This window comes from Dama dama, chromosome 6 (assembly GCF_033118175.1).
Source record: "Dama dama isolate Ldn47 chromosome 6, ASM3311817v1, whole genome shotgun sequence".
Taxonomy (NCBI): Eukaryota; Metazoa; Chordata; class Mammalia; order Artiodactyla; family Cervidae; genus Dama; species Dama dama.
The window spans coordinates 24,865,326-24,879,133 of NC_083686.1; the positions used below are offsets into that span (position 1 = coordinate 24,865,326).

Here is a 13,808-nt window from a genome sequence, read left to right on the forward strand (position 1 = left end):
TCCTACCTTACATATATATATATATTTATTTCTTTTCTTTTTCAGATTCTTTTACATTATAGGTCATTATAAGATATGGGTATAATTTCCCGTGTTATACAGTTGATCCTTGCTGTTTACCTATTTTGTAGATGTTAGTGTGTATCCAAATTCCAAGTGTTAATTCCAAATTCCTAATTTATCTCTCCACCTCACATCGTACCTTTCTTATCTGTGACACAGCATTTCTAACACAAACCCTCTGCTTCAGCCACACTGTTCCCCGAGAACCATAAAAGCACCCCTGATTCTGAGCCTTTGCCACAGGCCATTGTTCACCCCTTCACCTCTTAACCACCTCAGCTCAAGATTCCAGCCAGTAATACTAGATTCAAGAAAGCTGGCCTCTCACATCCACGGTTACCTCTATCTTGAAGTCCTGGAGCATCTGACATCCTGGTCCACGTTCTCACTGGAAACCCAATTACAGTCACCGAGGCAGGTAAATTCAACAAGCGTTTATGGATCAGACTTTGGGAACTGAGAGATGAAGAACACAAAGTCCCTATCCTCACTGAGCCCATGTTCTGTTAGGGAAGATAAAAAGTAAGCAAATGCTCACTTGGCCGCGAGTGGCCACGTACTTTGTCAGAGGCAAATGCAAGGTACAATGGTGGCCCAAAGACTCTAGTAGTAGTGTTAGTTGCTCCATGATGTCCGACTCTCTGCGACCCCATGGACTGCAGCCTGCCAAGCTTCTCTGTCCATGGAATTTTCCAGGCAAGAATACTGGAATGGGTCGCCATTCCCAAAGACAGAGACGACCACCAAAGAATGAATCAACATTAAGGGCTTGAAGTGTGTGGCTTCTCTTTCTCTCTCCCAACCAAATTTGTCCTTCCTCTGATCAAAAGCACAGGGCTGGATCTGAAATGTGTGAAGATCCTGTCCTACTTAAGGTCCCAAAATGACAGGCTCTGACTGGTTTCTCCTCTCTGGTACCAGCCTCTCCCTGGAGTATATTTCCATCTTCCCTGCTACTCAGTTCACCTCTGTCTGCCTATTTGTTTCTTTAAAATGTGAACCAACTGGTCAAGTACAGTAATCTAATTCTGCATTTGGTCTGAGGCCAATGCATTCAATAAATAATGGTGCTTGGTGTGCCTTTCCTAGATCCTGGCTGTATAGGTCTGAGACGGAGCTGGGATCCTAGGCGGCAAGCTCAAGAGAGATGGTGGACGAAGGGTGGTAGAAGTCTGGAGGCCATGAAGGCAAATTTGTTCTGACTGTCTAACCCAGAGACTATACACCTGTGGGGCTTGCTGAAGTGAAACCTACACATGCAAATATTATTCTACTGAGTTGGTTAGGGTGTGACCTTCTTCCTGACATGATTTTCCCAGATTCAATCTGGGTAAAAGTACATCGAGGCCTTACTCCCTATGAGCACACAGACCAGTGTTTACTTGCCTTCATTAAGGGAATTCTCTTTCCTGTGAGTGGGTGGTTCTGGGAGGGGCAAGGCAAGAGCCTCTGTTGGATTATCTGGGCAGTCCCAAGGGAGGAAGAGCATGAAGAAGACAGGAAATCCTCAGGATAGAATTTCCTTGACAATGTGTGTCTGCCTAACCATCAATCCATTCATTCTTCTTATCTACCAAGGGATTGGTGGTGAAGCTATAAAGATGAATAACATAAGTCCTCCTGGTTCAAGGGAGATACTCAAGAAATATTTATGGAATTAATGATTTAAGAATATGCATAAGCTTTACTTTGATTACCATTTCCTACTGGAGAACATTCTGTACTTTCTGTATGCCGCATGTTATCAGCCCACAGTTAACAGAGGCATCATAGCCAGCACAAAAAGTATCTTCCAGCATATCCCTTACATTCTTAAATTTAGATCCCAAATAGCCTCATTTTTAATGTTCTTCCCTACTGTCTTCTCCTAATCTCCATTTATGATTCCACTGTCTCCTTCTCCAGGCTTCTGAATGATAATTCAAATACTGATTGCTTTCAGGCCACACTGGTGGTTTCAACTTCGCCTCTAGCTCTCCCTTCTAAGCCCGATTGTCTCAGACAGCAGGGGGCTGGAGAGAAGTCAGGGGAGTTAGCTCCCGAATCTAGCTAGATCACCTGGCTTGAGGGCAGTCTGGCTTGTCTGGCTGCATCTCCCATTCTCCGCCTGTAGAATGGTGATGAGGCCAACTGGCCCAGGGATCGAGCAAGGGTTGGTGAGCTCATAGCTGGAAGGGATGATGTATCCAAGAACAAAGCAATATCATGAGGTGAAATTCTGATTTTATGGTTCATCAATACCAAGTCTCATATTGTTTCTGGCTTTTCTGCTTCTGTGATTTTTGGCATATGACTTCTAAGGAAGACGTCCGGATAACAAGCACAACTCGTCTTCTCAAGCACAGACTCCCATATATAGAATGGACTTGGCACAAATCGGAACACCCGGGTTAGCTGGCTGCTAATCAAACAACGCCAGTAGGTGAACAAGAACAGCACCTGGTTTGGAGAAGCACTTCTGAGGTGGGAGAACATTTTCTAAAGTGTCACTCAGAGCTGGATTCAATTAAACTACAAGTTTGAAAAGAACTCATATGTTACAAAATGAGAAATCCCCCTTGATGCTTAAAGATGCAGAATCTGGGCAGATTACAGCTACCACAAAAAGAAAGACAAAAACCACACACACACATACAAAGATACCAATGAATTATTTTGTTTCCCCTGCAGAGTATACAAAACAAATTCTTTGATCATGAAATGTGGAAGTCCCTCTAAAAGAAAACTCCCTTTTCTATCTGATTGTAATAATCTGGCAGCAGACAAATATGTTAGTGATGTACACAAAAGAGCAGCTAAAATCTAAAACAAATACTGCTCTCATAAGTGGAATAACAATTGGCAAAAATCAATGTCCCATAGAGTATGGATAACCGTAGTTGTTCCTCTATTGCAATGTTTAAGCATAAGAAGGAACAAGCAGCTATTTCTATTTAAAAAAAAAAGAAAAGTTTCAGAAACAGAATTCTTCCAGAGGAAAGGCCATTTAACCTAAAATCATCCCCCACATTGCTGGAAGATGCATTCAACATCCATTGTTGGTTTTGTGTGCCACGCAGTACTTTCGATTTACCTAATGGAAGAAGTAAGAGTACTTTCTGTTGTATTACTGCCTTCACATTCGCCACCTCTCCCCAGAAGCCCTCATGGAGGAAAGTTGGCTAACAGGAAACAGAGGCCAAGGACTGCTCTCACTTACGGATTTTGCCGCCTTCTCGAGTTTTGGGTCCCAAGCCTGGGGAACATCAGAGCCAGGCAGCCGCCCTTGCTTAGCACCATATCCGAAACAGGCCAGCAACAAGCTTGGGATGGGAGAGGAGGACAGCCCAGAGGGAAGAGGAAGAGGCTCTTACTCACCATCCACTCAGCTGGCACTGGTTCTAAAACCAACAGCACTCCCCCACGCAGAAGCACCTCCCCTCCACCTTGCCTCGGCTCCCATTTGCAGTAACAGGCTGTGCTACGGGCAAGAAAGGAGGAGATCTGGACAAGGGGAGATGGCCAACAGGTGGGAAACAAACCAGAGACCCCAAGCACATCTCAAAGAAATATTCATTTCCTCGGGGGATGTGGTGATTCCAGGGGCTTTTCAACAAAATGTAAACCCCTCCAGAGCAGGGACCAGGAAGCTTTATGTGGACTGATCAGGTACTCAGTACAGGGCTATGGGCTTCTACTTAGAATGTCTCCCTACAACCAGAACCTCCTGCCAAAGGTGGGAGCAGTTCTTTGAGACCCAAGTTAAGGACGTTTCTGAGACCCCCTCCCTCAAAAATCTGGCTCTGGCTGCTTCAAGGGTTGTTGTTGTTTAGCTGTTGTGTCCCAACTCTTTGAGTTCCCAAGGACTGTAACCCACCAGGCTCCTCCGTGCATGGGGGTTTTTCAGGCAAGAATACTGGAATGGGTTGCCATTTCCTTCTCCAGGTGATCTTCTCGGATCAAGGATTGAACCCGCATCTCCTGCATTGGTAGGCAGATACTTTACCACTGAGCCACCTGGGAAGCCCTGCTACAAGGGTACTGCCTTATTCTTGTTCACTCTCTTCCCCTAAAGCCCATTCCAGTTTCTACCGAGACAAGGGTTCCTAAGTTCATAGAGTTCTGGGTTGTCTGTGTTACTCATGACCTAATGCCCCTCCCTCCTCAAGAGGTTAGGTCACTTTGGGGATTGGCAAAAGCTGTAAAGTCTTCAGAAGTAGTAAATACACCATCTCTCTTGATCTGATCCATGGGGACTCATTCCTACAATCAGACTGCAGGGAAGAAGATTTGCAGGGATCATTTCATTTCTACGTTTTTAAATTTCCTTAAAAAAAAATTTCAGTCATGTAACCTTATTTCCTCAAGGTAATTTTGAAGTTTTGCAGATGAAGACTCAAGAAAATGAAATAGGATGGTCTTCATGGATGACTCATGGTATTTAAAGTTTTGAACCTACCTGGCCTGGTCCCGTTGCATGATAGACAATTAACCTTTAACTTGATCCCTTGAAAGAATATTTTGACTAAAAGGATTTTTAATTTCTTTAACACTTTTGCCCACAATATAAAAGCAATCCAAGCACTAAATATAACTAGTGGCCCAGCCATCCAACCAATGTCTCTTTTTAGGAGTAAATAGAACATGCAATATCAGACAATTCATTTCTGAAGTTTCTATACATTCAGTGCTATTAAAAAAAACTAGGATCGAGAAAAGTAGAGCTTGAAGTCTCTCGTTGACTCACCTAACAGGCTTGGCAAAAGCTTTCTCTGACGTTCCCAAGAAGACAACCTCTTAGGTGTCCAGGTCCCAGTCACTCCACCCAGCCTCTAATCCCAGTGCGGGCTAGGGGGTGTTGCCTAGTTCCCCTGGGCTATCCAGATGCCACTCATTGCAGAGATTCGGAGTCATTAAATCCTGCCAGACCTGACCTGGAGACCTGGGAGGGGAAAGGCATTAGAAGAGGCACTGAACCCAGAACCTTGCATACTCCTTTCAAGACTCAACAACACACACTGATTTAGCAAGGTTCCTCCGGTCCCTGGCTTTGATTCATGATCTCCAGGCTCCGTAATGAGGGTGTCTCCCCGGCATAATTGAAAGGGCTTTGTCTCACTTCTAATCAAGGACTCTCCACAACCTCTAAAGTTTGGAATCATCCTGGAAAACACAGGTTCATCATTTGGGGCAGAATTTCTACCTTCATAGTTGTTTCTCCTTTATCAAATCTCTCATTGGCCAGTGGAGTGAGTGCCTGTGAGGTTGCATCAGCTTCTAAAGCCCTATTCTTCTTCATAAACTAACATCAACCTCTGTAGAGGCCACATGGAGAAAGGAAACACTGAATTTCACACAAGAAAAAGAGAGAAGGAGGACTTTCCTGGTGGCCCAGAGGATAAGAATCTGCCTGCCAACACAGGGTACACAAGTTTGATCCCTGGTCCAGATAGAGTCCATATGCCTGGGGGTAACTAAGCCCATGCACCACAACTACTGAAGCCCATGCACCTAGAACCTGTGCTCCACAACAAGAGAAGCCACAGCAGTGTGAAGCCCACGCACTGCAACTAGAGAAAGCTCCTACTCCTCACGACTAGAGAACGAAAGGCCCAACAACCAAAATTAAAAATAAAAAAAAAAATTCTTTTTAAAAAGAGAGAGAGAAGGAGCCTGAGTTACTCAGAGTAGTCTCTCTTTCTTCAGATGTTTCCTTCCCCTAAACATAATGATACTTCTATTGTCCTCATTTTTGCTACCAAGGTCCCATTCCTGATTACATTACCAGGGTGAGGCCGAGACCTCAAACTTAATGTTTTCAATAGACTTAGACAAACATGCAAAACAGCGAGGCCTTCTTTATCATGTGCAAGTGCAGGGTTCAACCCTTCCAGGGACATTTTTCCATGACACAGGATGAAGTGAAAGTTGCTCAGTCATGTCTGACTCTTTGCGACCCCATGGACTCTTCAGTCCATGGAATTCTCTAGGCCGGAATACTGGAGTGGGTAGCCTTTCCCTTCTCCAGGGGATCCTCCTAACCCAGGGATCAAACCCAGGTCTCCCGCATTGCAGGCAGATTCTTTACCAGCTGAGCCACAAGGGAGGCCCATTCAGAAAAGCACTGTTATAGCTTCTTTCTTGTGAAAACTACTGGTTACTTAAATAAAACTGTATATTATATAGAACTATCTTTTTTCCCATTCAGGAGTGAATACAAATACTATAATTCTAGGGAAATTATAGGTAAATGGGATTGCTAGGCAGATTAGGAAAAGTGACTTTAAATTAGTAGTAATTTCAGGGATGAAATAAAAGCCTGCTTTTGAGTCTCTACCTAGACTTTCTGTGAAAATAACTACACAGGATGTCCATTAAATACTTACTGACTTGATTCCCCTCAGGTTCCTAATGGTCAGAGTATTTGTTAAACAACAAATGAACTTGCCCTTCAGAGTCAAAATTAAATGTTGTACATCTACACTTTCCTTTTGGAAAGCTTTTGGTATTTTTTGACCTGACAGCTAGTAAATGTGATGATTGATGGATTGGTTGCTTTTATTACCTTCCAGACAGACTCTTATTTTAGGTGTGGTCAAAGTGAAAATATGAGGAGTAATAAGCTCATAGGAATAGTCCTTATCTTCTAAATTAGAACAGCCTAGCAGTCATTGGAAGTGCCCAAGACTGGAATTGTTGTTGTTTTAATCTGAAAATGACAACGTAGAACACAGCCAACAGGCATGCAGCATTTTATCATGGGTGATGCAGCTTTAATTGGTATGTAGAAGGCATACCTGTGGAATTAGTTCTTGGACTATAAGCCAATCAGATCACTTTCAATATTTCTCAATGTTTAGTTTCATCTTATAATTAAGAAACAACAATCATTTCCTGGCAGCTAATGACTGGCTAGAGGAGTTAGAAGCTTCATTAGGTTTATAATTTATTAAATTCTAAGCTCCTCCTCTGCAGTGTTTCAAAAAGAGAAAGCAACCTCAAATTCCAAAATGATTAAAGATAACCTCCAACCATATTTCATATATATAAGTGTTCACTTGTTCACCAAAGGCCAACTTTATTATTTTCTGAGTTAAAAAAAACCCACAAATGTGTGTTATTATATAAGCAGGAAATAATGATGTTGATGTAAATTTGATAGAGATCTATTAAACTATGTTAACACACACATACATGCACACCCTAAAACCAAAGTAGAGTGGACAGCTCATGCTTCCTTTAAGATTCTTTTTGTGACAATTTCAAACCCTTGATATTCATTAATTTGAGCAGTAGCATACTCTTTTATTTCTCGCCCACGTTTTATGCATTATAACTTCTGTGCACTTTTGTACCAGCACTGGTTTTATCAAATGTCATCTGCTTTTCTTTTCTGGAATCTCCTTTCCACATGCCTTGTGATAAAGGATATTGAAGAGCTGGTTTCTGGAGCTTTCAGACTGCCTGAGTTCCAAACTCAAACTACCATGTAAATATGATTTTTGTTATTTGGGTGAAAAGGAGAGCTATAAAATTTGAAATTCTGCTGAAATACAAGCATTTCCCAACTTAAGTACACACTGTGTTGCAAGATTTCAATGGTAAGTTAGTTACCTGGATTTTAAAGAATGCGGTGTGACCTTATTGAAAGTGGTTATGATAGTCCCTAATTTGTGAGGTAAGGATTCAGTAAGTTGTTATATTACAGCTCTAAAACCACATTCCGTGTGTGTGTGTGTGTGTGTGTGTTCAGTCACTCCGTTGTGTCCAACTCTTAGAGACCCCATGGACTATAGCCTGCGAGGCTTCTCTGTCCTTGGAATTTTCCAGGCAAGAATACTGGAGTGAGTGGGTTGTCATTTCCTTTTCCAGAGGATCTTCCTGACCCAGGGATCCAACCTGGATCTCCTGCCTCTCCTGTATTGCAGGTGAATTCTTTACCACTGTCCCACCTGAGAAACTCAAGCAGCACACTAAATGCTCTGTAAATGCTGGTTTTTCATTATTATTGCCTCATGTTCTACTTGGTTCTGCTATAGGAAGCAGACCCAAGAAACTAGTGAAAGTGAAAGTCGCTCAGTTGTGTCCGACTCTTTGCAACCCCGTGGGCTGTATAGTTGATAGAATTCTCCAGGCCAGAATTCTGGAGTGGGTAGCCTTTCCCTTCTCCAGGGGATCTTCCCAACCCAGGGATCGAACCCACGTCTCCCTCAATGCAGGCGGATTCTTTACCAGCTGAGCCACCAGGAAAGCCCAAAGATAATTAATTAGGAGTAGCATGGATAATATCAGGGTGACTCCATGAAAGCTTAATCCCCCCAAGTAGACACTGCAGGTCAAATTTCCTAGGAATGTATATTAGTTTTGATTCACCATTCTCAAACCTGAGACTAGGAGACTTTCTAGCAATCTTAGTAATGGTCCTGCCTCATGACAAAATCCCCAGCTAAAATGGTCATAGAAACCATCCATGTTATACTGAGTGAAGTAAGTCAGACAGAGAAGGAGAAATATCATATGACATCTGTTATATGTAGAATCTAAAACCAAATGATACAAAATGAACTTACTTTCAAAACAGAAAGATACAGACATCAAATTTATGGCTGCCGGAGGGAAGGACAGAGGGAAGGGACAGTTAGAAAGCTTTGGATGGACATGTACACACTGCTATATTTAAAACGGATAACCAACAAGGACCTACTGTGTATATAACACAGGGAACTCTGCTCAATGTTATGTGGCAGCCAGTTGGGAAGGGAGTTTAGCGGAGAATGGATACATGTATATACATGGCTGAGTCCCTTCAGTGTTCACCTGAAACTATCACAACATTGTTAACTGGCTATACACCAATATAAAATAAAAGCTTTATTAAAATGTGGCAAATTTTCAATAAATGTTGTGTGAGTGTGTGCTAAGTCGCTTCAGTCATGTCCAACTCTTGGCGACCCTATGGACCATAACCCTCCAGACTCCTTGGTCCACTGGATTCTCCAGGCAAAAATACTGGAGTGGGTTGCAATGCCTTCCTCCGGGTGATCTTCCCAACTCAGGGATAGAAGTTCCAAAAAAAAAGAAAGAAAGAAACCCTCCATGTGAATACACTTATCACTGGATCATCTCCTGTTCTCTCTTCAGCCCACTGCGGCCCAGCTTTCATCCTCAGCACTCCTTTGCCACTGCTCCTGTCACGGTCACATCATCACATCACCTGTTTGCCGAGGTCAGTGCTTTGTGATCATCTCATGAGATCCCTTGGCAGCAGCATTCAACACACATGACTGTTCACTCCTTGAGAAACACTGTCCTTTCTCGACTTCCACAACACCACACCCTACTGAGTTTCGCCTCCCTGCAGCTCACTGACAGTTGCTTCTCACTTGCCGTTGCTGAGCCTTCCTCCTCTCAAGCTTGCTGTGTCTCAGGGTTTGGTCTTCACATCTTTACTCTAGTTACACTCTCTCTGATGAGTGAATCAGGTCCTGTGACTTTACATAAATACTTTTTATATGTGGATGACTCTCAACTTTCTCTTCCCAGCTCTGACCTCTCCCCTGGACTCCAAGTTCTTATAGACAACTATCTACCCAGATATCTGATTGGCTTATCAAAAACTCTATGTTTGAGAGGACTTCCCTGTGGGTCCAGTGGCTAAGACTCCACACTCCCAATGCAGGGGGCCCAGGTTCGATCCCTGGTCAGGGAACTAGATCCCATATGTTGCAACTAAGAGTTCACATGCCACAACTAAAAGACCTTGAGTGCCACAACTAAGACCCTGGACAGCCAAATAAATAAATATGTTTAAAAATATGTTTGAAATAGAACTCTTGCTTCTGCTATTCCCTGGCACCCCACCCCTATCCTCCAAACCTGCTGCTTTCCACTTTTCTCCATCTTAATTCCTTCTTTTAACCTTTCATTCAGCCCCTCAGTAGGTTGTGTGCGTGTGTGCATGCTAAGTCGCTTCAGTTGTGTCCAACTCTTGTAGCCTACCAAACTCCTCTGTCCATGGGATTCTCCAGGCAAGAATACTGGGGTGGGTTGCCATGCCCTCCTCCAGGGGATCTTCCCGACCCTGGGATTGAACTCGCATCTCCTGTGGCTCCTGCATTGCAGGCAGATTCTTTTACCGCTGAGCCACCGGGGAAGCCCCACTGCAGGTTAGGTGATGCTATCTCAGAAATCTGTCTCCAAACTCAACACTTCAGCTATCTCCATGGTTACCCTTCTAGAACGAGCTACTACAACATCCTTAGATTAGTATAACAGCGTCCTCATTGGTCTCCCTGTGCCTACACGTGCCCTTACATAGTCTAATCCTCAGAAAGGAATCTCAGTGTTATTTGAAAGGAATCAATTAAAAAATTTGTTTCCTGACATGTACACACTGCTATGGGCTTCTCTGGGGACTCAGTGGTAAAGAATCTTCCTGCCAATGCAGAAGATGCAGTTTGATCTCTGGGTCGGGAAGATCCTCTTGAGAAGGAAATGGCAACCCACTCCAGTATTCTTGCCTGGGAAATCCCATGGACAGAGGAGCCTGGTGGGCTACAGCTCATGGGATTGCAAAGAGTCAGACATGACTGGGCGACTAAACAACACCAAACTGCTGCGTGCATGCGTGCATGCTAAGTTGCTTTAGTAGTGTCTGACTCTGTGTGACCCCAGGGACTGTAGCCCACCAGGCTCCACTGACTCTCCAAGCGAGAATAATGGAGTGGGTTGCCATGCCCTTCTCCAGGGGACCTTCCTGACCCAGGGACTGAATCTCGATCTCCCTCATTGCAGGTAGATTCTGTACCATCCAAGCCACCAGGGAAGCCCTAATACACTGCTATATTTATTTATTTGTTTATTTTTGGCTGTGCTGAGTCTTTGTTGCTACATGCGGGTTTTCTCTAGAAATACCTTACCTATCTTATTTACCACTGCATTTCCCACACAGAGGAAATGCCTGGCTGGTGGTGGGTACTCTATAAATATCTGTAGAATGAATGAAAGATTCCTAAGTGTAAAAGCAGTTATCGGGGGCAGTGCTTTAGTTGTGGCACATGGGCCCAGTGGCTCCAAGGCCTGTGGAATCTTCCCAGACCAGGGATAGAACCCACGTCCCCTGCACTGACAGGTGGATTCTCATCCACTGGCCACCAGGGAAGTCCCTCAAAGAAATCAATTTGATAATATTGTTGCCTTGCATAAAATCCTCCAACGGCCTCCTGCTACACTTGCACCACAATTCAATTCCTTCCTGGGCCCTATGAGGCCCTTCACCATGTGGCCCTAGCCTACGTTGCTCACGATGCTTCAGCCATACTGGCCTTTCATTTCCTTTAACAACCTAAGATTGTACCCACCTCACCGCCCTTTGGAGAAGGCAATGGCACCCCACTCCAGTATTCTTGCCTGGAAAAATCCCATGGGCGGAGGAGCCTGGTGGGCTGCAGTCCAGGGGGTCGCTAAGAGTCAGACGCGACTGAGCAACTTCACTTTCACTTTTCACTTTCACGCATTGGAGAAGGAAATGGCAACCCACTCCAGTGTTCTTGCCTGGAGAATCCCAGGGACGGGCAAGCCTGGTGGGCTGCCGTCTATGGGGTCACACAGAGTCAGACACGACTGAAGCGACTTAGCAGTAGCAGCAACATCACAGCCCTTGCTCTTGAATTCTCCCCCTGCCTGGAATGCCCCACACCTCCATATGGCAGATTCCTTCATCTTATTTAGGGTTTAGTTCAAAATTCACCTGGCCTTCTCTGACCCTCGTACCTCAAGTAGCCCACCAATCTCTATCGTATGACCCTGCTCTATTTTTTTCACAGCACAAATTACTATCTGGAATTATCTTCTCCATTTATTTGTTTACTTGTCTATTATCTACGTGATCCCATGAGAATGTAAGGTCTATGAAAACAAATGCCTTACCTATCTTATTTACCACTACATTTCCCATACAGAGGGAAAGCCCTGCCTTGTGGTGGGTACTCTATAAACATCTGTTAAATGAATGAACGATCTCTAAGTGTAAAAGCAGTTTGAAAATTCTATATAATGACCCGCTGGAATTCAACAACCAATCCAAATAATTTAGGTATTCATCCTAAATCCTTGTTACTGCCACCATCATCTACAGAATACAAACAATAGAGAACCCTACATTGGAGGGAACCTCTGCCCAGAGGACATCTCACTGGCATGACTTTAAGACCTAAAACTTAGGTTTCTTAACATATTAGAACTAACTAATTCATCTACAAGTCCCTGAAGACATGGCTATTGTGTTGATTCTTATTCTGGAGGGTCTGACTCAGGCCCCAGGTTTCAGACTGTTTTTAAGCTTACATGAGCCCCTCCTCCGCAGGCTGCTCTTCAGGAGCTCTTGATTTACCTCCTGGGACTAGTCAGGAAGCCAGAAGGAAGTCTGAGAAAAATGCTAGAGAAAAACCCATGGCAGCAGTCCCCAAAGTGATGTGAGCCGAACAATAACAAACAGTATAACACGGGCAGACGTGGACTATGTACTGCGAGAGGTCTATAGAGTTCTGAGAAACACAATCATAGACTCATCAGCTTGGAAATAACTCATCATTTGAGCTTTTTAGACAGACTCCCAACAGTCTGAATTAAAATCCCAAAGTTCTGTGCAGACTGTCTGTGATTACAAACTCAAGAAATGATGAGACTAGGCTGATGGTGGCCACAGCACATACAAAAGATAGTATTCTACAATGATAAGGGCAAACTTACAATGCCTGGGAAAATAATGAAGTTCTTATTATAAAGGAAAAGTATATAGTGAGAACAGGGGCTTTGGTGCAGACCAACCAAATTTCAAACCTCAGATCTGTCATGTACCATGTGATCTTGGAATCTAGGTGTTTCACCCCCTTCATCTGTAAAGAGGCACCAGTACCATCTACCTATCACGGTTGCTGAGATGATCAGAGGTGAAGCAGAGTCTGACATCAACTCTGCATAAGTGGAAGTTATGTTATAATTTTACCTAACTTAAACTGAAGTTATATTTTTAAATTCCAATAATTTCTTTTTCTTTTTTTCCAATTTCTTAATTGCCATTTCTTAACTGCAAACATTGTTATCAGATATTTTTATTTTCAGTGCAACTTGGAGGTGAGTAAAAGTGAAGTCGCTCAGTCGTGTCCGACTCTTTGAGACCCCATGGACTGTGACCCACCAGGCTCCTCCAGCCATGGAATTTTCTAGGCAAGAGTACTGGAGTGGGTTGCCATTTCCTTCTCCAGGGTATCTGGCAGTATTTAAAACAGGCAGTGGGTATGTACATTTAAGAAGGACTAGTTTAAGGAAGAACAGTTTAAAGTCACCTTTTTAGTGGAAATGAAGCAACAAGGAACATGTGTGGAACTCAAATTTCAATACCAACAATTAGTGTTCAGACAAGTTGGATTACTTTTAAGGGAACAGATGATCCAGTCACTAAAGAGGCAAATTTTAAAACAATCTCAACCTAGAGATGGAAAATCCCATGATCATTTTTACCACTGGAAGCACTGTTCACTTGGAGGGAGTGATTTTTCTTTCTTTGGACTTCCTAGTGTTGTGGGTTACATGACTGAGGATCAGCCCTACTGGGGGCTACTGTTGGCCCTGCTACCTCCTCATCACAACTCTCTTATGCTTTAGTCTGAAATCTACATAATGCCTTCCCTGCCCTCAAACTATAAGAAGTTGACTCCTGCACACCCCTGAGTACACTCTGCCCCTCTGCTCCACCTCCTTCATGA

General features: G+C 43.6%; 1 long non-coding RNA gene across 1 annotated transcript in view; it reads right to left on the bottom strand.

Annotated features, from left to right (window-relative positions):
• Positions 1-13,808, bottom strand: part of LOC133058787 (uncharacterized) — a 69,508-nt gene that overhangs the window by 17,149 nt on the left and 38,551 nt on the right. The window lies entirely within an intron of this gene.